Genomic DNA, 24,855 nt, shown 5'->3' on the forward strand with positions numbered 1-24,855 from the left:
ATTATTTTCAAATTAATAAAAAGTCTCTAACTTGAGAATCTACTTATAAGTATTCTAAGGAAATAGCTGGAAGGGATAGGCACAATATGTGAACAGATGATATACAAAATATGTATGTACAAATGGCCATCATTTCTGTTTGGAATAGCAAAAAATTATTAATAAACACTGGCAGGGAAAAAAGCCCATGCTATACTTTTAAAAAGTAGTAGTATGGGCCAGGTGCAGTGTCTCACGCCTGTAAGCCCAGCACTTTGGGAGGCCGAGTCCGGCGGATGACAAGGTCAGGACATCGAGACCATTCTGGCTACGGTGAAACCCTGTCTCTACTAAAAATAAAAAATAAAATAAAACAAAAAATTAGCCGGGCGTGGTGGCGCGGCGCCTATAGTCCCAGCTACACGGGAGGCTGAGGCAGGAAAATGGCGTGAACCCGGGAGGCGGAGCTTACCGTGCGCCGAGATCGCGCCACTGCACTCCAGCCTGGGCGACAGAGGGAGACTCCGTCTCAAAAAAGGAGTAGTATGTACGTTATACTTCCACATGAAAAAAATGGAAAGAAAATTGTTACGTGTCTGTGGGTGCTGGGTAATGCCTTTCCTCTACTCCTGGTTTCCATGCAAAAATATTTTACTGGGTCTTTACTTACTTGCCCTTGGACAAATGTTATGACATTTGGTAGATAAACTTCCCAAGGAATAAACTTGGGAAGAATTGCTGGGCATGCCAGGCTCAGCTACCTTTCTCTCTCTTTCACTCTTTGGAACAGAACTCAAAAAACAATTTAAATCCTTTTTCAAAGGCACTGTCTCCTTTCAGGTTAGAAGGAGGCCAGGGACTATGTTGACTGAGGCTGCTGTTTCAGTTCTTTGCTTTTGGATCTACCAATTCAAATCCGTTATCTGTCAATCATAGAGTAATATTTTGCTCTCATTTTTTTGGTCAATTTATTCCCCACCCAGGCATAAAGAAGGGATACTATTTATCCGAGTCTCTCAGAGGCCTCAACAAACCTTGGAGCATATAGAGAAAATGTGAGCAATAGGTACTTTTGGTGATGGGAATACAGGTGATATTTATTTCCCTTTTGCAGTTGCCCTCCTATTTTTTTTTCTTTTTTTGCAATGATCATGTTTCATGTTCTTAATCATGAAGATCAAAACAAAGCAAATCTTTCAGAATGACAGATAAAATGATAGAGGTTTGAAAGTAAATGTAACACAGTAACTTTGGAACCCAGAGTCCCCTAGGAACTCATAGGATATTTGGCCACTTACACATGACAAACAGAAACATGTCCCCCTTTCAAATCACATGACTGAAATTTGAATTTCAATCTTGGTTTTCATTACAGTTTTTAAAAAGTTGTCAAATACTTTAAATGTTAGTTTTGCAGAAATATAGGGCTAAACAACCAGCATATTTTTTGTGTGCTTTTGCGGTAATCAGAAATAAAATTGGTTTTCTTAAGATAAGTAACAGGTCGTTTTTTTGTCTTAGCCAAGGTTCCCTTAGTTAGGGTAAGAGAAACCTAACTCTGGTTTGAGCAAGAAAATTAATTTAAAAATTACTGGAGGCCAGGCGCGGTGGCTCACGAAGTCAGGAGATCGAGACCATCCTGGCTAACACAGTGAAACCTTGTCTCTACTAAAAATACAAAAAAAAAAAAAAATTAGCCAGGCATGGTGGCAGCCGCCTGTAGTCCCAGCTACTTGAGAGGCTGAGGAAGGAGAATGGTGTGAACCTGGGAGGCAGAGCTTGCAGTGAGCCAAGATTGCGCCACTGCACTCCAGCCTGGGCGACAAAGCAAGACTCCGTCTCAAAAATAAAAAAATAAAAATAAAAATTACTGAAAAGCTGCTGAGTTTCTATCAGGGTCTATATGCACCTATGATGAATGTGAAGAACTTCCAAATGGAAATCTGAAGTATTTGCAATAGGTAAAATTAGGCGCATTTGTCATCGTAGTGCCCCGCTAGGCTTCTGCAACCCTTTTCTTTGGCATCTCCCTTCTTCACTTCCTGGGGCATGCTATAAATTTGTTTTAAAATCTTGTTCCATTTGTTTTATTGTTTTTAAAAACTTGGTTCTGACACTCTTGAGATTTTTATACCTCTAAGCCATTTCACAAAGATCATATCAAAAGTCAGGTTATAAAAATTACAAAGCAATAGCAAGTTTAAAGACTTTAAACAGTGGGAGAAAATATAAAAATGAGTAATCTTTAGCACTGTATGTAACGATTGGAAAAAGACAGTTTGAGGACTCATCTATCTTCATTTATCCATTCATGATGGATGTGCTTTGTAGCCAATTTTTTTCCCCTCTTTAGGATCTTCCAAGTCTCATGGATAGGAAAGATAGATCTCTAAAGAGGCTATGATATGCCTTTAGGAAACTGAGGATGAGGCCGGAGTAGTTAATAACTCCTACTTAGAAGGATTATATAGGGTCTTATCCCTGAGAACAGGGGAGTTAGTTATGTAAACGTTCAGATGATTTTCAACATTGTGTATGGTAAGGAAGAATTTTTTAAAAAGACCTTCTTACAGGTACTAGAGGCAAATGAATGAGAAATAAGTACATGCTATGGGATTTTCCATTATTTCACAGGATGGAAAGTTTGATCTCTGTAGTCTGATTTTGTTCTTTGGCCCTGAACTTGTTCAAGTCGTATTGTGTGTCCTGAACACTGATCTAGTTGTTCACAAACTAGGGTCAGCCAACCGTAGTGGTATGTTGGTGTATTCTTGGGAATCGAGAGTTCTTTATTATAATCTTTTAATATTATGGCTAAAAAACCCAAAATATCTATGTGTAAATATATAATGTAAGCATGGATTTGTTCATCTCATCAACCTCCTTATTCCTAAATACTGGACTACCATTTGTTTTATTTTTATAATCACATTGATACGAAGTGTTCATCTAAATTACATTATTTAATTTTTAATGATTGTTCATAAATTAATTGCTTAAGAGTTATTTACAGAAAAAAAAACTAGCATTTGTCCTCAGATTAATATTTTTAATATAATTATTTTTATGTGTGCTTGACTGTTGTGATGAAGAGAAAAACAGTTAAAAGAGGACCCCGGCCAAATTATTATGAGGACTGATTTCTGATATTAGCTTTAGTACCTCCAAACCATGAGATTTGGGGAATGTCACTTAAGAGCCCTAGACTTCAGTTACCTTGTATTTAAAATAAGGGAGTTCAGCTGGAACTAGTTAATCTGTAAACATAGTTTCCATTTCAAAAATTGTGAAATGATGCCTTTTTAAATGGAAAAAGCATTAAGGAGAAGAAAACTGATTCAGTTACAGGGTCTTTGGGGGAAAATTTCTAGCACTACCCTCTCTCCTAATTACAGTAAAACATGGTGGGATATAAGAACCAAATATTTATTATTTTCTCTGCGCCTATCACAACTCTATTTTAACTCCTGTAAATGTGACTGTGACTCCGTGAGCTAGATTATAGAATTCCTGTTGACAGTTATAATTGATAGGCACAGAAAGAGTAAAGATGGAGTTTGGAATGGAATCTGGCCTGTCTGACTCTAAGCCCTGGATCCATTGTAATACATTATAACTGCTAGCTTTGCAAAATGCCTTCCTTTTCTCATCTATTTTCACACTCTAACTACAATTTAGTAAACTAAATTCTGAGCGGCAGAAAAAATTTTAGTAATGGTCCTCTCATCCTTGAAGAACTTCTTACATGAGGATACTCCTCCTTCTCGCTCCCTTTCCCACGCAGAACTTTACTAAAGGTCAGTAAGAATGGGCTGTTGTGTTTTCTCTCAAATCCTATACAGAAGTCCTTAATTCCGAGGTAAACATCTGAATGGAGCAAATTAGTATGATCTGGGGGTTAAGGCAATTTTCAAGTGTGTGTGTGTGTGTGTGTGTCTGTTTTAAGGCATAACAAAGTCCAGGGATTAAGGCCGAGTTAAAAAAACAAATGAGGACAAACCAGTCCGCTGAGGTGCGGCCAGAGCAGCAGCAACTGTGTCTGCTTTCTTGATAAAGGTTGTGAAGACGGCGCGTTTTACTCTTATTCGTGTATTTCTTTTGACACTTTCCCCCTCTATGAAGCCTCAGAGGTGTTTTAAAATTGTGTTAGGAAACACACAGAGATAAGAAAAGGCAAATGGTCCTGATCTAGTGTCTCAGGGAAGAGGCTGGAAAGGAAACGCGGCGCGAGTGAGGTGGGAGAGGGGGGCCTGTGGTTTTGCTTCTGTCCGGGCTAAAGACTGAGCAAGGTAGGGCCCCTCCTTCTGCGTATCGGTTTCTCTCTCATTCCACCCTCCACCCACCTCCGGTTCCGCGTGCACGCGCGGGATAGCCCAGTGGGCCCACAGATAACGACCACCAGAGATTAAAGAAGGAAAGTCGGCGAGCTTGAACACAGGCGTCCCGTGTGGAAATGTCCAAGGAGACCGCCAGAAGTGCGCAAGCCGGAGTCGGCTAGAGTTTCCTTCTCACCGAGAGGGGGAGCCCCGCGTTCCCGGCCGGGAGCGACCCGGAGTCCCGAGCCCCGCGTCCCAGCTGCCGCCAACGCCAGTTTTGGATTCAGCGGATTAGGAAGAGGAGGGAGGTGGGAGAGAGCGCGAAGAGGGAGGGGACCGAAGCTGGAGGGTCCCGAGTCCAGCGCCGTGTTGACGTAGAGAAACTTTCCCTCTCGGCCTCGAAGACGGCGCCCCGGCCGTGCTGGAGTGGAGAACGCCAGGCTCGGAGGACCCGGCAGCTCTCCACGCCCCTGCCCGAAGCCTGACCCGACTGCATCTCTCAGTGAGGTACGGAGATTTATCTGGGCTCTTCCCTGGCTGCGAACCCAGGCTCCCTCCAGGTAGCGTGGAATCGCTTAGAAGCTGATATCCCGAGGGGCGGTAGGGGTGGACAGCTCCGGCCACTAGTGCCCGGGAAGGAGGGCGCGGGGTTGCGCGTAGCCGCTGGTCAGCAGGTTGTAAAAAATTAGGACAGCTAAATGCTCAGGGAGTCGTCCAGCACGAAGGGAGGCTAAGACCTGTTGACGCCTGCTATGGCAGCGCTTGAGAAATGACTGGGGGAGTCCAGCGAGGTCGGGGACGCAGCGGTCTCCGGGCTCCAGAAGCCTCCTTAGCCTTTTGTGGTAACTTCGGTCCGGCGGCGGGGGGCCGGTGGGCAGGAACTGGAGGGAGGCGGTGGGGAAACCGTGGATCAGTCCGGCTGAGGGTGCGTGGATCAGACTGGGCTGAGCAGGCAAGTCATCGTCGGGTCACAGCGAGGCGACCCAGGAGCGAACTTCCAGGGCAGCCTCCCTTTTGTTGGCGCTGGGAGAGAATGTGGGCATGGGGGTGGGGAGGCGCGAAGCTCCGAGGCCGGGTCGCGGATACTTTAAAGCTCAGAACTGGGAGGGCCCAAAGGAAGGGGCGGCGTCCACATGGTTACCCTTCTGCTGCGCGGGTCAAGTAGCTTCTTCTGGAGGGCGCAAGGCGCGGCGAGGGTGATGAGCCCTTGGGTTCTCGCTCCGACTGCTAAATTCGCTTGGCCGGGTCCACCTTCTCGTGGCCTCACTCGCTACACGGATCAGAATCCGGAGCAGGCAATTCTCTCTATTCTGCGGCTCCTGCGGCTGCCGCGCTGACTTCCCTGTGTGCGGAAGGGAACTCTGGGCAGGCTGGTTTTCTTGGAATGTGTTTACGATGTTGAATGGGACTTGAACAGGAAGCTGGACGCTGCAGCTGGAACTAGCGTGCCAAGGTAGAGTAAGGAAGACTTAGCTGGTGTTGGGCTTGGCGGGTCCACTTGGTACGCTGGGCAAACTCCAAGTAAGTGAGGGCTGGCAGTCAAGGTACCCCTCCCTAGGTCCTAGTAGTGTTTCCCAACTGAGCTCGCCTTACTCTCATTTGCAATCAGACATTTTACATGCACAATTTCAATCTGCAAGTTTGACAAAATGTAATGCAGTCAATTAGGAAGGATTTAATTTAGTTTGTGCCTGCTTTTAAAATACGTTACACCAACATTTGAGAATAAAAAGTTACGGAGAATGTTCAAGTCATGACTCATTTCTAGGACTAGCAGGAGACAATACTGATGATTTTGTGTCTGTATTACAAAATGGGTGATTAGGTGCTAAAGTAAGGGAGATTATTAGACAGAGTGAATGTGAGGAAGTAGAAAACTTTCAGAGGAATTGGAAATTCTTCACATTTGCAAATTGCTCCCTTTCTCTGCCAGTCTTTTCCTTTTCCCCCCATATGAACAAGTAGCGTTGGCTGGAAAACCCACAAATTGGGAGAGTGCAGTCGCTGGTGACTACAAGCTTTGCTGGAAACAGCAGACAGGCTAAGGTACTGCCCCACTGCATAATTAAAGGTCTCCTTGAGCTGTCCAGGAGTGTTTTCCAAGTTTTTACGACTGACAAGGGAAAAAAGAGAGGAACCTGGCCGGCAGCCAAACTAGACTGAGCTCAGTAGCCAGGCATGAAAGAGACTGGGCAAGTTGCAGGGGCTAATTGGAAAGGGGCTGTCGGTTGTACTTGGGGTTTAAACAAGAGGTTTCTTTTGCAATGAGAATTTTTAGGTGGCTAAGATCAGTCTTCCTGGCAAAAAAATACACTAAGCATAGAGTGCAGTTGGATATGACCGAGGAAATTACAAAAAGGGCTCCAGGAACAAAGTCTGAACCTTCCTTATCAGTGTTGCAGTGGAATAGCTGGGGGCCCGATGCTGTTTGTGCTGATCATACTTTGCAAATGCCCACACTTTGTTGCTATTTGTCTCCTTGGACGAGGTTTGCTGCAACTTCAGTTCCTTGACTTCGGCTTTACTTTGTTTTCATAGCAGCAAGAATTGAAGACTTAGGGGTTTGAGCAGATGGTTTTCTACCTAAATTGAATAATTCAATTAGGTATTCTCAACTAGCATGGATTTGGGTCATGGAATTAAAGTAGAAACGTATCCAGCATGACTTCTTTGTGCTTGTCAAAAGTGATCCTGATAAACAGATCTTGCTCTTTCATGTGAAGAAGTAAAAGGTGAGATGATCTCAGTATTTCACACATTTGCCGTTTACTGCTTCCTAATTCCAAACCAGCCAGGAACTCAAAGCCTTAACTGCAATTCAGACTCTTCTTTATGTATTAAAGTTGTGTATGTTTCATCTCTCTTTTTTTTTTTCTTCATAGAAGTGGGTTGTAGGTTTACTATTGTGGGCTTAAGGGTTAAATGGTTAAAAACAAACAAACTAACTAATGTGGTTTATATTTCCTCTGTATTTAAGAGTCTGAGATTGTGAATATTAGCCTGCTCTCTGAGACTCACTTTGTGAATCACCCTCAGCCAAATGTTTTCCCTGACTGTGATTTCAGTTTTTCCACTTGCAAAGTAAAGAAACTTTCCTTTACATAATTACAAGATTATTGTGAGAATTAAAGAGATGAAATAATGTTAATAGGCTTTTCGACATAAAGGTCACAGGATTTCTGACTCAGCTAACTCAGTTGAGTTTATGGGGATAAAATAGGAATACTTCTATGTTGAATACCCATGTAATAATGACATATCTGGATCTAATTTATAAAAATTACCATTTTAACATTTTAATCATAGCTTTAATTTAATCATAAATTTTAATTTTTGAGGATATAAGGGAGATTTTGTTATGGTTAAGGCTGAGTCATTTTCTCAATCAGAAAAGAACAATTAGCAAATTCATTTATTTTTATTTCAGTTTATATTTATACACAAGACCGGTTATTTTTAAAGTCCAGCTTAATTTTACCTTTGTGAGAAGTTACCAAGTATATTCACAGAACTTGGCTCTCTTCTCAGAAATAATGCTTGAGAAGCTGAAATATATTTATGACCTACAAACAGATTTTCTTTTCTTAATGGCCACAACAACTTCCTTAAGAATTTGGAGGATAGATTTTGGAGCCATTCATTAATAAATCCAGCCAATGTTTGCTGCAGGCATTTCATGTGTCATCAGGCCTGTATTCCAATCAGCACCGAACTTCTCAGCTCTGTGATTTCTGTGCATGTTATTTTACTTCTTAAACATTTTTCCAACATATCATTTATTGTCTATATTTCTGTCTATAATTTATGAGCCTGTTCATTGTTGATTCATTATGATCATTGTGAAATATTTACTTTTTAGCGTGACATGTCAATTAGTAAAATATACTACATATTTTTATGGTTCATTGTACTGTGCTACAGTCATGGATGTTTAATTTAACTCTTTTTCTGGTGAACAGATCAACTTATTAGAGAAAACAGAATAAGTATAGATAAATTGTTTAAAGGATAAAGTCTTTTGCTAAAATACCTAGTCACGGCTTTTATTTTTAGACTTTATATTATAATTAATAGTGAATCTGTAAAAAGCACGTGTATATGGGATATAGTAGTTGGGTTGAAACTTACACTATGGGTATCCTTGAACAAGTGGCTGTTCGAGGATATATTAGGGTAATTTTAATATAAAATGTCAAATTTTACCTTTCATTTTGAATTAGAAATCCTTAAAATTCTTATTTCCATTGATGAATGCTAGGTGATTTTAATTTAAATTTTACTTAGCAGAGTGATGTATTTGTGATTCAATCTGCTATATTGCAATTTGTTTTCTAAAACCTCTAAAGGATAAAAAAGTTATTTTATTTCAGTATAATAATGAATACAAAGATAGTTACAGACGCTAACTGCATAACTGCTATGAGCCCTGGTCCCTAAACGTATTAGGGGCTGGTGGATCTAATATTGTTTGCCTTAATGCATTTAGAGATCAGGAAACTTAAGCTTTTTCCTATAAGAGCATAAAATATACTCAGATTGGAAGAGGAAAAAATGGTATAACTTTGAACAGAGAAATCGCTTCGCTTTCAAACACTGGGGATATGAAATTGAAATCAGGCCTTTATTTTTAAAGAGAATGGCTAAAAGTCATTGTTCCAGAGTAAGACTTAGAAAACAATGCTTATACTGTTTTCAGGCCCTTGTTATTTGTGAGTTTTTTGTTTGTTTTATGCCTGAGAAATGTTTTCAGCCACTCTAATGATGCTTACCATGCATGATTAATTGTCATCAGAGAACAGTTAATTGACTCAAATATTGTGTGGGACAATAAGTGTCAATTTTCTGTTTACATTGAAATGGTATAGTTATGGCGAATTTGAAATTAGTTTTGTCTTTCAGTATTGTATACTTAAGAATAGTTTTGAAAAGGCTGCCCTAATTTGCACACATAATATGAATAAGTAAGTTAACTTATATAGAAATTGTGATTTTCAGTATATTTTGTGCTAAATTGCAAAGATTAATATGGCTTTTTAAAGGAAGTTTTGAATAGCCTTGTATGTATTTTCTAGGATGGAACTAAGAGAGTGCATCTAGATATCAATACCTGCGTTTATTTCATGTTTGTTTTTTGCTATTAACATTATATAAATGTACCTATACATCAGCTGTATCACATACCTCCTGATGAAGAAGTTCAGAATAGACCTTAGAAACTTCCATGTTTTGGGGGACTACTTTCTCTCTGTCTCTCTGTCTCTGTCGTTCTCTCTCTCTTTGTCTCTCTCTGTCTCCATTTCTTTCTCCCTTTCTGTGTGTGCATACTTATGATACATATATATTCTTTGATGTTTCTCTATTTGTGCTATAGTTTTTCTGTAGGGAAAAATAGCTTCAGTTAATTGATATTTTTGAGCCCAATTTTAACAACTAATTAAAAATGTTTCCCAGGTAAGTATTGCTAGAAATCCTAGAAATCCTTTTTTTTTTCTTTTTTCCAAATTCTAAAAGTGTTTTTAGACTTCTATTTATACCTCTGAAAGAAGAGAAAAATAGTTGGCAAGATCTTCTACCTACATTCTTGGTTGTAGGCTCTAATGATGGCATACTCATGGAAGCCTTTTCTACTCTTCTTAAGTAGAACACAAGCACATGTGCAGTTAACTACTGTAAGAAGGTAAATTCACTATTTAGAAGTTAGATACTACTGATAAGTTTATAAGGTATTGTGAAGTGAGAATTTTATACAAATGTAGTGTTTTCCTGGTATGGTACAGCTTTTTCTTAATATTAGGTGTTAACAGTTGATCCATTTCTTGAAACTTCATCCACCAGTGGGCTCAGTCTTCAGTCTACTCTCTTATAGAAATAAAGACAATCATTTAAGAGCATACATAATCTACTGACTGAATCATGAATGATTTGCCTGTTTATAGCTGTATAATATTTCATGAGATGATAACTATTGTTCTCATTTGGTTTGTATTTAAATGAGATAATATCAACTTTAAATATAATTTTAGCCAAAAAAAATCAAACAGAACATTTGTAGTATGGTAGCAAACGTGCAAATTTGGGATAAAAAATTGAAATAAGAGAATAAATGTGATTTTAGCTTCTCAATTTTTTTCATAGCCATTTATAACCATCAAGAGATACCATGTTTTAAGTAAAATTTTGATAGCAAATAGGTTCATTTACCCAGATTTCAATCTAGGTGAATTAAAACATAGGGTTATAAGTACTAATGAGAGTTTTGTTTAAGAAACAGAGTATTTTGTAAAGTGTCTTTGAAGGTCAAAGTACATGTTATGCTCTGTAATTTGTTTTATTTTTGTCTGCTTTGAGGAACTGTGTAGTAATAAAGGACTTTGGTTGATGATCAAACTCTCCTTTTACTTCCTTGATGATGTGTGTTATTATGGTCATAAAGATGTCCAATAACATAAACACTGAACTTTACTAGTAGTGCAAATAAATACAGAGAAAGGTTGGCTGATTAGAAAGAACAATTGCATAACTGAATTAATTTCAAAGCAATTTATCTCTATGCTGAATATGTTAATTAAATATAATTAGAGGGTGTTTATGGATTGTAGTCTCTCAGAATATAGTTTGAGAGATTTTTAAGGAGTCACATTTGAGTAAACAAATTTTATTTGAAATTACGTAAATGCAATCTGAAATGGCAAAAGTCTATTGGTATCTTAGATTTATAAAATAGCATTGTTTAGAATAACAATGGCTATTGCTTTAAATTTTTATGAATTATTTTTTCTGTTTTAATGCATCACCATGACTGGATATATAGGAGAAAAACCTTTAAGCTTCTTAACAGTAAATCAGTAAGAGGTCTCATATTGCTAATGTCTTTAGTCATTTTAAAGGAAGAACTACTAAATTTGTAAAATCTGAGTTATCGTAGGTTTAGTTGATTACATTAAGCAGACTAGGAAATTCATGATCAATTTGGAAAAATAAAATTTTCTATAGTAGTACAGATGAGGTTTTAGAGAACAACATTTTAGACTTGATGTTGTTGGAAGTAAATGCTCGGTGCTGCCAAGTGAATATAGCACTCAGGCAAAAGTTTGCTCAGCAAGGCAATTTACTTCTATAAAAGGGTGCCTCTCACAGATGGAGCAATGGCAAGAGCACACCAGACAAGGGAGGAGAAGGGGATCTTACTATTAATGCAGCTAGTCCCTACTGCTTTGTCTTTCCCCTATTGGCTAGGGTTGGACCGCACAGTCTAAGATAATTCCAACTGGCTATTTTAAAGACAACAGGGGTACGAGCTGGAGTGGCGGGGTGAGAAGTTTTGGTGGGAAGGATGGTTACAGAGCAGGTGACCAAGGATGACTAAGGACAGAGCAGGTGACTAAGGATGACTAAGGACAGAGCAGGTGATAGAGGCTAGGAGGGGGTTGTGGGTTGTTTACTGAAATTAGGGGCAAGGAGATGTAAAGAACGAGGAAGCTAAACTTTAAAATGGAAAACAAAGAACAGGGAAGCTTAATATACTAACATATTGGTTCTTTGAAGAGGAATTTACTGTATCCTACAATGTAATGAATCTTTCCTTGGGACTTTCTTGTTCAATGAGATTTCGTCTTTATTCAGTGATTTTCTATTCACTTACATACATTTGAAGTCTTTCCCCCCTTCTCATTCTGGGAAATATAACTGTGTTTAAACTGTGAATCTGCAAATAAAGAGATTCTGATATGATACAGTTGAATTTAATAAATACTTATCAAATAACACTTGTTCTTTTTGTAGTTGTGTGATTAGTAGGTGACAGAGACCTCCTCTTATTAACTTAAATAGAAGTTGGTATTTCTATATAATTCTGAGGTACAGTGCAGAGGATGTTGAGGAAGGAGGAGTGGGGAAAGGGGATATTCACCAGTGTGAAGGGAAGCAGTGTATGGAAAGAATGTGTGCAGGTGATTCTTAGACCAAGTCACAGAGGATGAGGATGAGTTGGACAGGCATTGAAAAGGGACAGTTTCAGTCACAGCAGGTGGAAAAGGCAAGAAGGCATGAAGCCATGAATATGGTTTAGGAGAACAACTTGTGGATTTTACAGTTGTAGAGATGTTCCTCCTTTATGTTTCCATGTTCATGAAATAACCATTAGTAATTACATAAAGGAGTTTTAGCTGGATTAATGGTTTTAGCTGAATAATTTTAGCTGGATTATCTTGCAAAACAACCATCTTGTTTTTCTTTCTTTTTTTCCATTCCTCCAGACCTGATCAGCATGTAATTGGAATCACAAGGAGTAGGTTGTTCTCTCAATTTCATATTTATATTTAATTTCAGAACATGCAAATTAAAAAAAGTTTATCTTTTTCACAGCATTAACTATATTGGGAGGAGTTATGATTTGGCTCTGCATCTTGTCTTATATTTGTTTATTTTTCATATATAAAGAACAGATGTGTTAAATAGTTATCTCCTACTTGGTAATAAGTAACTGTGCCAGTATTAATAATTTTTATGAATAATATTGAAAAAATATTTTTTTCCTGAACATATGGAAACTTGATAATTTTTCTATGCATCGACTTATTTAAGATTATATATTTGGTTATATGGTGTGGATTACTTACTGATCATTGTTGATAAGAAATTTAAATGTGTGCTAAGAAGTTTGGAAAACGAATTTAGAATATATACAAGTACAACAAATTACTATCTTATGAAGGGGACCTATAATTAAAACATATATAACCTAATTTAGTTCCCTATATTCCCTTCTTTTTGCTTGGCTTGACCATTCTGTGAGATACATCTATTTTAAAATTAGTTTATTATTGATGTTTGATTTATTTGAAACTAATGATTCAACTTTATTTTTGAAGTATGTGACAAGAGCAGTCTCTTTAAACTTGTTAATTTGAAATAGTTAATATATAGAGCTTCACATTTATAAATCAGTTTAGTAGGTCTGGACCACCTTGAAGTTCCAGGGATGGGTCTCAGGTAATAGTTTTGTACTTGAAAATTGACAACACCATCAAGATCACAATAAGAAATAACTGTCTTTCAGTCTTTTTCTGGCTTTTGGCTTCACTTTGTGTTTTCTGTAATGGTAAGCATCAAGCACCACTGACACTTATTTGCTTCCTTCTCCTGTTGAATGTCCAGGTTCCTGTTTATTTACTTATTTACTTTAGAAACATGGTCTCACTCTGTCACCCAACCCGGAGTGCACTGGTGCAATCATAGCTCACTGCAGCCTCAAACTCCTGGACTCAAGTAATCCTCCCACTTCAGCCTCCCAAGTAGCTGAAACTATAGGTGCATGCCACCATGCATGGCTAATTTTTAAATTTTTACAATTCCTTCTAGAGACAGGTTCTCACTGTGTTGCCCAGGCTGGTCTAGAACTCCTGGGCTTAAACACTTCTCTGACTTTGACCTGCCAATGTGCTAGGATTACAAGTGTGAGCACTGTACCTGGCTCCAAGTTCCCTTTTAATGACACTTAATGACATTGGGTTAAACCAGGTGTGATTTTTTACCTGAAGTTAACTCTTCTTTCCATTTGTAAGAAGCATGTTTTTACTTTTGAGAGCTATATCACCTTCCTTGTACTGTGGCATAAATTACTGATAGTCCACTAAAATCTATTCCTTATTCTTCTTTTCCCTGGTATTATTCAAATGTCCACTCTTTCCCAAATAACTCAGGGGAAGTCAATCCCACTCCTAATTTCAAGGGAATTTTAGATTAGGTTCAGCTAAAAATCTTGGTGTTTCTATGCCCCTTGCCAATGATTGTTCCTTGTCCCAATTATAGTCATATGTCACATGTCAGGTGAAATGGGAGGACTAAGGCGAATGGGTAGAAAAGATTTAGTTCCACTTTGCAAGGGAACATTGGATGAGAAAGCACATGTTGGCTTTTGATATTTTTCCTATCTGGAATACATGCTTCTTCAAATTGCTACAGGGATCATCTTTTGTCACGAGGAGATTCGGCTTGAGGGCAAAACAAATGCCTTAAAATGGCAGAAAAATTATAAAAAACTTGGTTACTTGATGGAATCATTGGGTTCTTGACTCCCTACTATATTTCCGGATTTACTGCTGTGTGAGATAATGAATTTCTTTCTTTTTCAAACCAACTTGAATGGAATATTTGGCCACTTAAAATAGTATCCTAATTATAGCCATTATTAAATGATATCTTAATTTTGTAAATAAAAGTTTTAGAAGTAGTAATTTAGATTATTGAAGAAACTTTACAGACTACTTGGGTTTTGTAAATTTTAGATATGGTTAGTGCTATTAGTCTATAAAAACTTATTATTCAAATCACCATGCATTAAGTTTTTAATACAGTAGATATGTCAATCATCTTATTAACTAAATTTATTTTAAAATGAATAAATTATGCAGGAGGTAGAGGCTAGCAAAACTGGGAATAATGTAACAAGCTCAGACAATAGAGAACTAAATTTAAAAAATTTTGAAATATAAATTCGTAATCTAATCAGTTCACAAAATTATACCACTATTTATTGGCTGTGTGGTATCTTTAGTGTATTGAAAACATTAAATATACATAAAGAAATATTGAAGCAATTTCAGTGCCTGGTCTGAGTAATTTAAAACTTATAGTATGATGTTAAGACTAATTGGTAACTATTTAAATATAGAAGATAAAGCTGATAAAAGTAAAATTTAAAAAAATGATAAACTATAGTTCCACTCACAGAGGTATAAAAAAATACAGACATATAGTAAACTTTTAAGTAAGAGCTAGTGACAAAGATTTTCTCGTTGACCAAATCCTGGTCAGGCTCTTGTGCTTCCTCTTCTCAACCAGGCCTTGACTTTTGGACTTCTGTGTTCTGATCTGCATTGCCAAATTTAGCAAGAATCCTGCTAAGTGTCTTTGGCTATCCTCAATATTTGACCACTCTATATCTAATCAGGGTCCTCACCTTCCACCATTTCCCAGATGATATCTCATCACCCTAACCTTCATTCAGCAAGAATCCTGACTAGTAATTTTTCTTCCAATGTCTTACATCCTGCTATTTGGCTACAAATTCCTACTTTTTCTTGTAGTATTTGAAGTTGAGCCTAATTTTTCTTACTCACTGCAAAAACCCCAGTGCAGTGGTCCCAACACCTATTATGATGGTCCTGAATAAAGTTTGCCTTCCTGTTCTTTAATAATGTCATGAATCATTTTTTTCAACACTAATTTTATAAAACTCTAGTTCACTGGAACCATTAGCAATTTAATCTTCTGCCACCAAGTTCTTGACCTGACCCAGCCTTTACAGTGACTTAGCAGTATGCATATTGGTTTTTGTAATGTGCTCTAATCAAAGTAGGGAGATATATGTCTCTTAGTCTTTTTGCCCTGAAGGTGGTAGGAATAACCCAAATCTGAGAATTGACAAGAGCAGGGATGAAATATATTTTGGAGTATTACTGCTCGCTTTAGCTGAAATAGTTAACCAAGTAGTTTAAGCAGGAGGTGGAGGCAAGCAGAACTAGGACTAACCTAATCTGCTGAAAGAATAGGCAAAGTGTCATAATGGGCAGGTTTGCTGGGAATGAGGGATGTGAGAAATAAAAAGCCAGAGGTTGTGTGGGCAGTGCACTTAAAGAGAGTTGGTGAAACTGTAGGTAGGAACGTTACAGATGCTGAAAGTCTGCAGTAAAGCTGTGTGGCAACCGGGTCATTGGTCAAGACTGAGATAGGCTAATGTATTAGAACTGGTATCAGTATGGGTGTTAAAAGCATGGAGATTGGGTTGGAGGGAAACATAGCCAATAACCTAAGGAAAGTGAAAGAGACATTAGAGAAGCAGTTATTGATGGCAACATTTGAAGTAACAAGACCTCCTACATTACTGTGATTGACTTTTGCATATTAGTTTTTTTGCCTAAGAATGCAATAAGCATGCTTGAGATGCTTTCTTTATGAGATCATGACCTTCATTCATGGCAACTAAGGAAGTCACCACACTGGGGAAGCTAGGCAAGGGAGACCAGAGAATACAAAGTGCTGCAATTCTCAGAGGATTACTGTTCTTTTGGAAATGATTGTTTAGAGATTGTCCTGGGGCCCCCCTCTGCCCTTACAGAATAGGAGTACCCTCTGGTGACCTTTGCTTGTTTTAAAAGGGAGCCACATTCTTGTGGGTTTTTGAATGAGAATAAATGCTGCTTGGTATGGAAATTATCATAAAGGAACTCTGCTTATGGAAGAGTTTGGAAATTATAGTAGAAAATATAACTTGGCTCACAGCAGACATAAAATGAGGGAAAGGATGTATATCTAGATAATTCAATTTCCAACTCACACTTGTGCTGAAATAATCAGATAAAGTAAAAATAGCACCCTTCCTTAATTTGTCTCTTACTGTCTATTAAGATCTTCATAAGATTCATATTAAGATCTTCATCAGATTTCTCTAATCTATTTTCTTATACCTATGAGTTGACACCAAAATGGATTTTTCGAACCAGAGAGTAAAGATACAAAGAATAGTATTTAGAGTGCTGTGTCCTAAGCATCATGTTAAATGTTTTTTACAATTTACAGATGGTAAAGAAACTTGTCTAAGTCTCCATAGCCAGCAAACAGTGGAACCAGGGCAATTGGTAGGATGGGAAGTAATGCGTCTCAACCACCATACTAGCTGAAAAAGTGTGCTGTTGAATGCCAACTGGACAATTAGGCCACCTTTGTAGTTCTCTTTACAAGTGAGAATGTAACACCTTTGAATTACCTGACTTCCTAGATTCCTGGCAGATGCATGATTCCTTCTTTTTTGTCCCTCTGATGGCACCATGAGCTACTTATTTCCTGCTCTTAGGCATAGCTACTTGTACCTCCTGTGTGATAAGACATTTGTTCATTTTATCCTCTTCAGTCAGATAAAGCATAAAAATTAATGCATTGTTTAAGGAAAAACTCTCAAACTATGTTTTTCCTCTGCTCTCATACAACAACAACCAGCACAGATGACCTCTGTGACCAAATATATGGGTTTTTTTCCCCATCAATAAGTAGTGGACAGCAAATGAGTGTCTTCTAATTCAATTCTGACATTATCTCTCTGGAGATAATGTCAGATCTCACAGGTTGAGGGCTCATTCCCCAAGACTGCCCCTCATGCCCCTCCAACACTTGTTGGAAGTCCGGGCCTCTAAACTTCTGACCCACTGACTTCAAGCTGGAGTTCCCACGATCCCCTCTTTGGATTTGATTAATTTGCTGAAGCAGCTTACAGAACTCAGGGAAACACTTACTTAGGTTTACCAGTTTATTATAAAGGATAATAGAAAGGATGCAGATGAAGAGATGCATAGGGCGAGGTATAGGGACTTACATGCCTTCCCTGGGTGGGCCACCCTCCAAGAACCTCTACATGTTCAGCTATCCAGAAGGATGCTCTCTGAACCCTTTTTGGGTTTTGAGGAAGGCTTCATTATATAGGCATGACTGACAACCAACAGTGTAGAAATGTGATTGGACAAAGCACATGATCTAAACCCAGAAAGGCCTGTCTGTTCAGACTTTTCTTGGCCCCTCTATGTAGCATTCCTTCCTTTAGGGTATGGGGGAGGACTCTCTCTGTAATGAGTGTTTTGATTCACAATCAGATTAGAGTCCTGCTTGGGCAGGTAAAGGAAGGACAGGAGGTCAGAGAGGTTTCCTGAGGCCTGAAGTGCTCCAGCGTTATAACAAGGACTATGGAAGTTGGGAGTCAGGAACTGTGGATGAAAAACAATATATATTGTGATACCACACCCATTGACAGTGTTTTGTCTGCATATTCCTTTGACTTTTGCCTGATTTGATTTGTCAGGATAGTTAAAATGTTAGGTGAGATAGTCTAATTTCTTCTTTTTTAAAAAATTTTTCAGAATTTATTTTCGAGACAGTCTCGTTCTGTCGCCCAGGCTGGAGTGGAGTGGCGCAATCTTGGCTCACTGCTGCCTCTGCCTCCCAGGTTCATGTGATTCTCCTGCTTCCATCTCCTGAGTAGCTAGGATTACAGGCATGTGCCACTGTGCCTGGCTAATTTTTGTATTTTTAGTAGAGACGGGGTTTCACCATGTTGGCCAGGCTGGTCTCGAATTCCTGACCTCAAGTGATCCGCCTTCCTTGGCCTCCCAAAGTGCTGGGATTATAGGTGTGAGCCACCGTGCCCGGCCTGATTTCTTCTTAATCCCATTTTTCCTCCTTGGTTTTGTCAAATGATAAGGTTTGGGTAAATAAAACCTAAGATATAAAATTACTAATATCAATAGTTTCTAATTGTTCAACATGTACTTTTCACTTAAGTATTTGACAACATTTTTCTTCACTGAGAAGATGGACTAGATAACCTCAGAGAACATTTCAGCCCTTAGGGTAGTCTAAATTTTAACTTTAAATAGTTTATGTTCCTTTTTTTTTAAAAAAACAAACCTAAAACCAATTTCTTAATCAAAATACCATGTTCAAAGTTGTCCTAATTTTGGCAGTTAATTTCATCATTTTGTCTTTCTTTGGTAAGTTAAACTGTTAGACATTTGATCTCTGTGGTATTTGTTGCTGGGGTATTATAAAAAGGTTCTCTTGGCAGGGGATTTGACATTCTAGTTGTGAGGGCAGATTGCTTGGTAGAAAGCAATGAGAGTGTGCAGAGAGTGGTTCAAGCGTGTAAGCAGGAGGAGAGAATGTATGGTTTAGCTACAGAATAGGAGACTGAAAATAGAGCCAGAGAATAGGGTAGAAAGAGAAGAGGGACTAAAATTGCTGGAGATGAAGCCAGTGAGGCAGGGAGTCATCTGGTCAGACTTTACAATCCAAAGTTTGTACTTCATTCTAACAGCAATTCAAAACCATTTAACAAAGGTTATAATGGAGTTGGTGACAAAATGTCATCATCTGCGTTTTAGCAAGAGCTGAGTTGATGTCTGCCAATATGTCTAGGCAAGAGGGAGTGGAAGCCTAGTTTAGAGGGATGACCATGAGAAATAACTTTATTCCAATATATTAAAGAGGAAATAATGTTTTGTACTTTTTGTGTACAAAAAGTATTGATGACTGTCAATAATTGTGGGAGGTAGACAGTAGGATGTAGGCAGGAGAATGGTGTAAATCTGGATTCTAAGTTTTCTGGTTTTGGTAACTTGGGTGTTTGTACTGTTTATCAACAGAATAAATACAATAGAAGCAGAATTATTGAAGGAAAAGAAAGATTTTGTAGGTGGTCAATAAATGATAGCTAGTATTATTATGTCATGAAACTATAATTTTTGGATTTTTATATTTAAATTTTACAGTATAATTATGTTGTTTTCATTTTGATTAACAAATGATATTTTATGAAAATAAATTTATACACAATGATAAATACAGGTAGAACAACTTCAACGTAGCATGTAATTTGTGACTTACAAAAGATAAAAATTAGGATACAGAATTAATTTCTGTTTTGACATATCTCCATTAAAAAGTTATATGTTTTCAGAAGAAAATACACACCAGTTTAAAAACATTGTGTAATTTGAAGTGAGATACATCTCCTTTTTCGAGATTTTTTTTTACAAATAAAATATGGTAGAAGGAAGTTTATAATTTAAAATATTCATATGAAACAAAATAAGAAAGCCTCAATCCTAAAATTATGTATGAGAAAGCGACTAAGTTTTTTAGTTTACATAGGTCAATAGTTTTCAATTATATAATTAATTTATGCTGTTGAAACACATTTAAGAATACTGAAGTTTAGTATAAAGGAAAAAAGGCTAGTTTCCCTGGCTGTTTTGATTTGCATTCTTCTTTATTGTTTAATTATAATTGAGATCATGTGCCACACACTGGTTTGTAGACTGAGTTCTTTTCACATAATATGCTGTGATGTACAGCCATTGATTTAGGTGTATTTACTGATATGGGAGCAGGAAGAACTTCAGAAGGAGAATCCTGTGGATCTAATTTCGTGATTTCATATTCGTAGTACTATTAAAGATAAATATGAAATGGTGTGGATTGATAACATCTAAACAGAAAATTAGTAATAAGAGAAACATGAATCATTTGGCAGTGGTTTTTGTTGGAATCAATAGGCCAGCAATTTTTCACCAGTAGACAAGGATGAGTGCATTATCAACTGTGTGTCATTGTGCCAGTCCTGCCCCTGGGCTTTATCTCTCACTCAGCACTCTCAAGAGTTGTTTCATTTTTCAATCCAATAACTATGTTCATGATTACTAAGGCCTACAGTCTGAATCATTTAGGTCATTTTTTTTTCCCCCGGTGGCCTGCATTAGCATCTACATGTGTTAAGACTCAACTAATTTGATTATGAGGAGAGACTGTCTGTGACATCAGCAGACTTCCTGACATCAGCACAGTCATTAAAGTAACAACATCATGGACAGAATCTATTTTTTAGGTTTGGTATTTTAAATGCATCGTTTCCATCAAGGACTAGTGGCAAGCTGCATTCTTTTTTGTAAATGTACATGGGAAAGTCATTATCACAGAAAAATGTTTTAGAAAATAATTTTCCTTGGTATTAAAATGAAAACATTACAAAAAAAGCTGTTGACCATCTTTTCCCCAACATTTTAAAAAGGTTAAAATTTGAAAAACAAATATATGAGTGTGTGTGTGTGTGAGAGAGAACAAACCCACAGAACATAAATGCACTAGAGCTTTGTTTTATGTACCCCATTTACATCTTATGTACTGAACTTCTGCAAGTTCAGTACAAAAGATGAAGTGTGTAGTCTGTAAGATGTTATAGAATGCCAAGATGAGTTATTAAAGACTTACTGAGATACAGATAGACCTGGCTCCTTACCAGACATTCCCATGGTGTGTAGTCTTGCTCCTGGCTCCATCACTTGCTAGTAAAGGGTCTTGAGAACTCTTATTTAGCTCTGAGATTATTCAGAGATTATTTAGCTTTTCTAGAAGTTTTTCTTGAATGTAAAATGAAGATAATGGCCTGAACCTTGTATGCATCACTGAGAGGTATAAAAGAGAGTATCTGCCGTGGTACTTTTACATTTTCATGGAGCTTTTTCTTGTGTGTTCCCTCCTTTAGCCCCCAGATTATTAGAGTTCGTGTGTCTCTGTTTAGCTTGGAGAGCAGGCAGCATCAGATTTTCTTGTTCTCCATCTATCAGATCACCATGAAGCTCCTAAAAATCCATAGTTAACATTTATATTGTTACTTTGTTGTTTTTGAAATTGTTCCTTTTCACAGTTTGAATCCAATGGCATTTTTCTTTTCGATCCTGTCTTTTGGGAGATGTAACATCACGAATGATCTCTGTCTTAAGAAGGAATTGGCCAGGTTTGGTGGCTCTCACCTGTAATCCCAGCACTTTGGGAGGTTGAGGTGGGCAGGTTGCTTGAGCCCAGCAGTTCAAGACCAGCCTGGGCAACATGGTGAAATCCCATCTCTACAAAAAATATGAAAAATAGCCTGGCATGGGGATGTGCCCCTGTGGTCCCAGCTACTCAGGAGGCTGAGGTGGGAGGACTGCTTGAGCCTAGGAGGTTGAGGCTTGTAGTGAGCCGAGATCACACCACTGCACTTCAGTCTGGGCAACAGAGCGAGACCCTCTTTCAAAATAAATAAATAAACAAGAAGAAATTAAGCTATATTATCTTGAAGTTCCAACTCAATATAAGAAAGAAGCTTCTGATAATGGATCAAGATTGATTATGCAATAATGATGCTCTGTTACTGAACCTTTTTGGAGAAAGGCTGAGTAACTACGTATCAGGGCTATTGAAGAGTATCCCGTAGCTTGTCTGTAGCTTAAGACATTGAGAGAAAAAAAATTTTAAGTCCAACTGTGATAATTGAAATTTAAATTGAGTGATCAATCTTGTGGAATAATATTTGTAAAATAAGGGAGAGCCAATAATTGTGTGCTAAGTGGACGAAGGCTGCTGGGGTTCCTGCTTTTACTATGCAGACTTTCATTCATTCAACATACTTTTTAAAGCTTATTTTTTGTTATGTGCCAACTACTGTGCTAGATTCCTCCAAGGTATTCTTAATGTCAGAGAAGAGTGGACTTATAAGCTGAATCTGCCTTCTGCAAGTGTACTTCCTTTGAAGGCTTAAATTCATTAGAATCTGGCCTTCTGCTTCATAAAGTTTGTTTTAAAGCAAACCTTCTGTATTTCAGTTACAATGAGGCAATTTCAATCCTCTAGGAATATGAGTTATTAATTTATGTGACTTCATTTACTCCTCAACTCTGTTACATTTCCTAAGTGTTTATGTGCCTCTGTTAGAGTTCTGTAGCTGTGGACTCTGGGGAACCATTCAAAGTTTTTAAGCAAAATAAAAGGAAGGGAAAAAGAGGAAAGGAACATGATACACTTTGCACTTATAAAACCTCATAGCTTTGAGCAAGACAGAATGAAGAGGTATGAGAATAAAGTAATATAAGTAAATTAGAAAATGTTAAAATAGTCTAGATTAGAGAAGATGAAGGCCTGAATTTAAGAAATATCAAGGAGGTTGAAGAAGAATGAATCAGGGTGATGTTTAATTTATAGAAATTGTTGGTTGATTGGATGTGAGCATATCAAGAAGAAGAAATAGAATCATGTGTAAATTGCGAGCTTGCTTAATTGACTGGATTGCAGTAAAATTCACCAAGACAAGGAAATATAGGACAAAGAATGTGATTGGAAGAAAAAAGTAAGAATTCTTCTTTGTATTTTTGAGTTTGAGGTGTTTTGGGGACATTCAGGGAGAGGTCCTCTGTAGTAAGTTGGATATACCATTTGGAAGTAGGGGGAAATCCTGAGATGGAGATGGATTTGAGAGTCCTCAGCCTGGAGATGATTGTCAGTGGCATGAAGTCATACCCCTGAGAGCACTGATATTTGAGGAGAATCAGAAAATGAGAAGCCAGTAACAGACACAGAGAAGAAAATCTGAACCCATAATTTCAATACCAGAGGGACATCTTAAACCTCATAGGAGGAAGCTAATAGAGATCTAAACTAGGATCATTTTAGAAGAGATAAGAAAGGACTAACTTGAAAAATATTTTAATAGGACTTAACTGTGTTAAAGATGAAATTGTATCTGATATTTGTCATATATTTCCAGAAATGGTCAGCTTAGCTGGTCAGGGCTTTGCGTTCATTTTTGCATTGCAGCTTTCCATGTCCACACAGTTCCATACTTGAAATTGAATAGAGATTTCAGAGGCCTGGCAAAATGAGTTTCAATCCTTGGTCAAAGGATAAAGAATTATGGGCCTCCAACTCAAGGAATTATTCCCAATTCCCCAAATAATATTTCTGCAATTGGTTATTGATTTCCACAAATACTTTTTTATTTTGAGTCGGAGTCTCGCTCTGTTGCCTAGGCTGGAGTGCAGTCGCATGATCCTGGCTTACTGCAAGCTCCACATCCCGGGTTCAAGCGATTCTCCTGCCTCAGCCTCCCGAGTAGCTGGGACTACAGGTGTGTGCCACCATGCCCAGCTAATTTTTGTATTTTTAGTAGAGACAGGGTTTCACCATGTTGGTCAGGATGGTCTCTATATCTTGACCTTGTGATCTGTCTGCCTCGGCCTCCCAAAGTGCTAGTGTGTCCGGAATTGGTGGGTTCTTGGTCTCACTGACTTCAAGAATGAAGCCGCGGACCCTCGCAGTGAGTGTTACAGCTCTTAAGGTGGCGCGTCTGGAGTTTGTTCCTTCTGATGTTCGGATGTGTTCGGAGTTTCTTCCTTCTGGTGGGTTTGTGGTCTCGCTGGCTCAGGAGTGAAGCTGCAGACCTTCGAGGTGAGTGTTACAGCTCTTAAGGCAGCACGTCTGGAGTTGTTCGTTCCTCCTGGTGGGCTCATGGTCTCGCTGGCTTCAGGAGAGAAGCTGCAGATCTTCGCGGTGAGTGTTACAGCTCATAAAAGCAGTGTGGACCCAAAGAGTGAGCAGTAGCAAGATTTATTGCAAAGAGTGAAAGACCAAAGCTTCCACAGTGTGGAAGGGGACCCGAGCGGGTTGCCACTGCTGGCTGGGGCAGCCTGCTTTTTATTCTCTTATCTGGCCCCACCCACATCCTGCTGATTGGTAGAGCCGAGTGGTCTGTTTTGACAGGGTGCTGATTGGTACGTTTACAATCCCTGAGCTAGACACAAAGGTTCTCCATGTCCCCATCAGATTAGTTAGATACAGAGTTTCGACACAAAGGTTCTCCAAGGCCCCACCAGAGCAGCTAGATACAGAGTGTCAATTGGTGCATTCACAAACCTTGAGCTAAACACAGGGTGCTGATTGGTGTGTTTACAAACCTTGAGCTAGATACAGAGTGCCGATTGGTGTATTTACAATCCCTGAGCTAGACATAAAGGTTCTCCAAGGCCCCACCAGAGCAGCTAGATACAGAGTGTCGACTGGTGCACTCACAAACGTTGAGCTAAACACAGGGTGCTGATTGGTGTGTTTACAAACCTTGAGCTAGATACAGAGTGCCGATTGGTGTATTTACAATCCCTGAGCTAGACACAGGGTGCTCCAAGGCCCCACCAGAGCAGCTAGCTAC

The 24,855-nt window shown here is 38.5% G+C and overlaps 1 protein-coding gene across 34 annotated transcripts in view; it reads left to right on the top strand.

Moving 5' to 3' along the window:
• Positions 1 to 2,931: 2,931 nt before the first annotated feature.
• GULP1 (GULP PTB domain containing engulfment adaptor 1) overlaps positions 2,932 to 24,855 on the top strand; it is a 324,107-nt gene continuing 302,183 nt past the window's right edge. For 8 of the 34 annotated variants that reach the window (XM_054549578.2, XM_054549587.2, XM_063712916.1 and 5 more), the window contains exon 1: positions 2,932 to 4,802. The gene's annotated coding sequence lies outside the window, so the exon portion shown is untranslated. Of the gene's footprint in view, positions 5,248 to 5,284; positions 5,817 to 24,855 lie in introns of those variants that run through there. The other 26 variants (XM_063712905.1, XM_063712913.1, XM_054549581.2 and 23 more) reach the window with 18 other exon arrangements.

Source organism: Pongo abelii, chromosome 11 (assembly GCF_028885655.2).
Source record: "Pongo abelii isolate AG06213 chromosome 11, NHGRI_mPonAbe1-v2.0_pri, whole genome shotgun sequence".
NCBI classification, from domain to species: Eukaryota; Metazoa; Chordata; class Mammalia; order Primates; family Hominidae; genus Pongo; species Pongo abelii.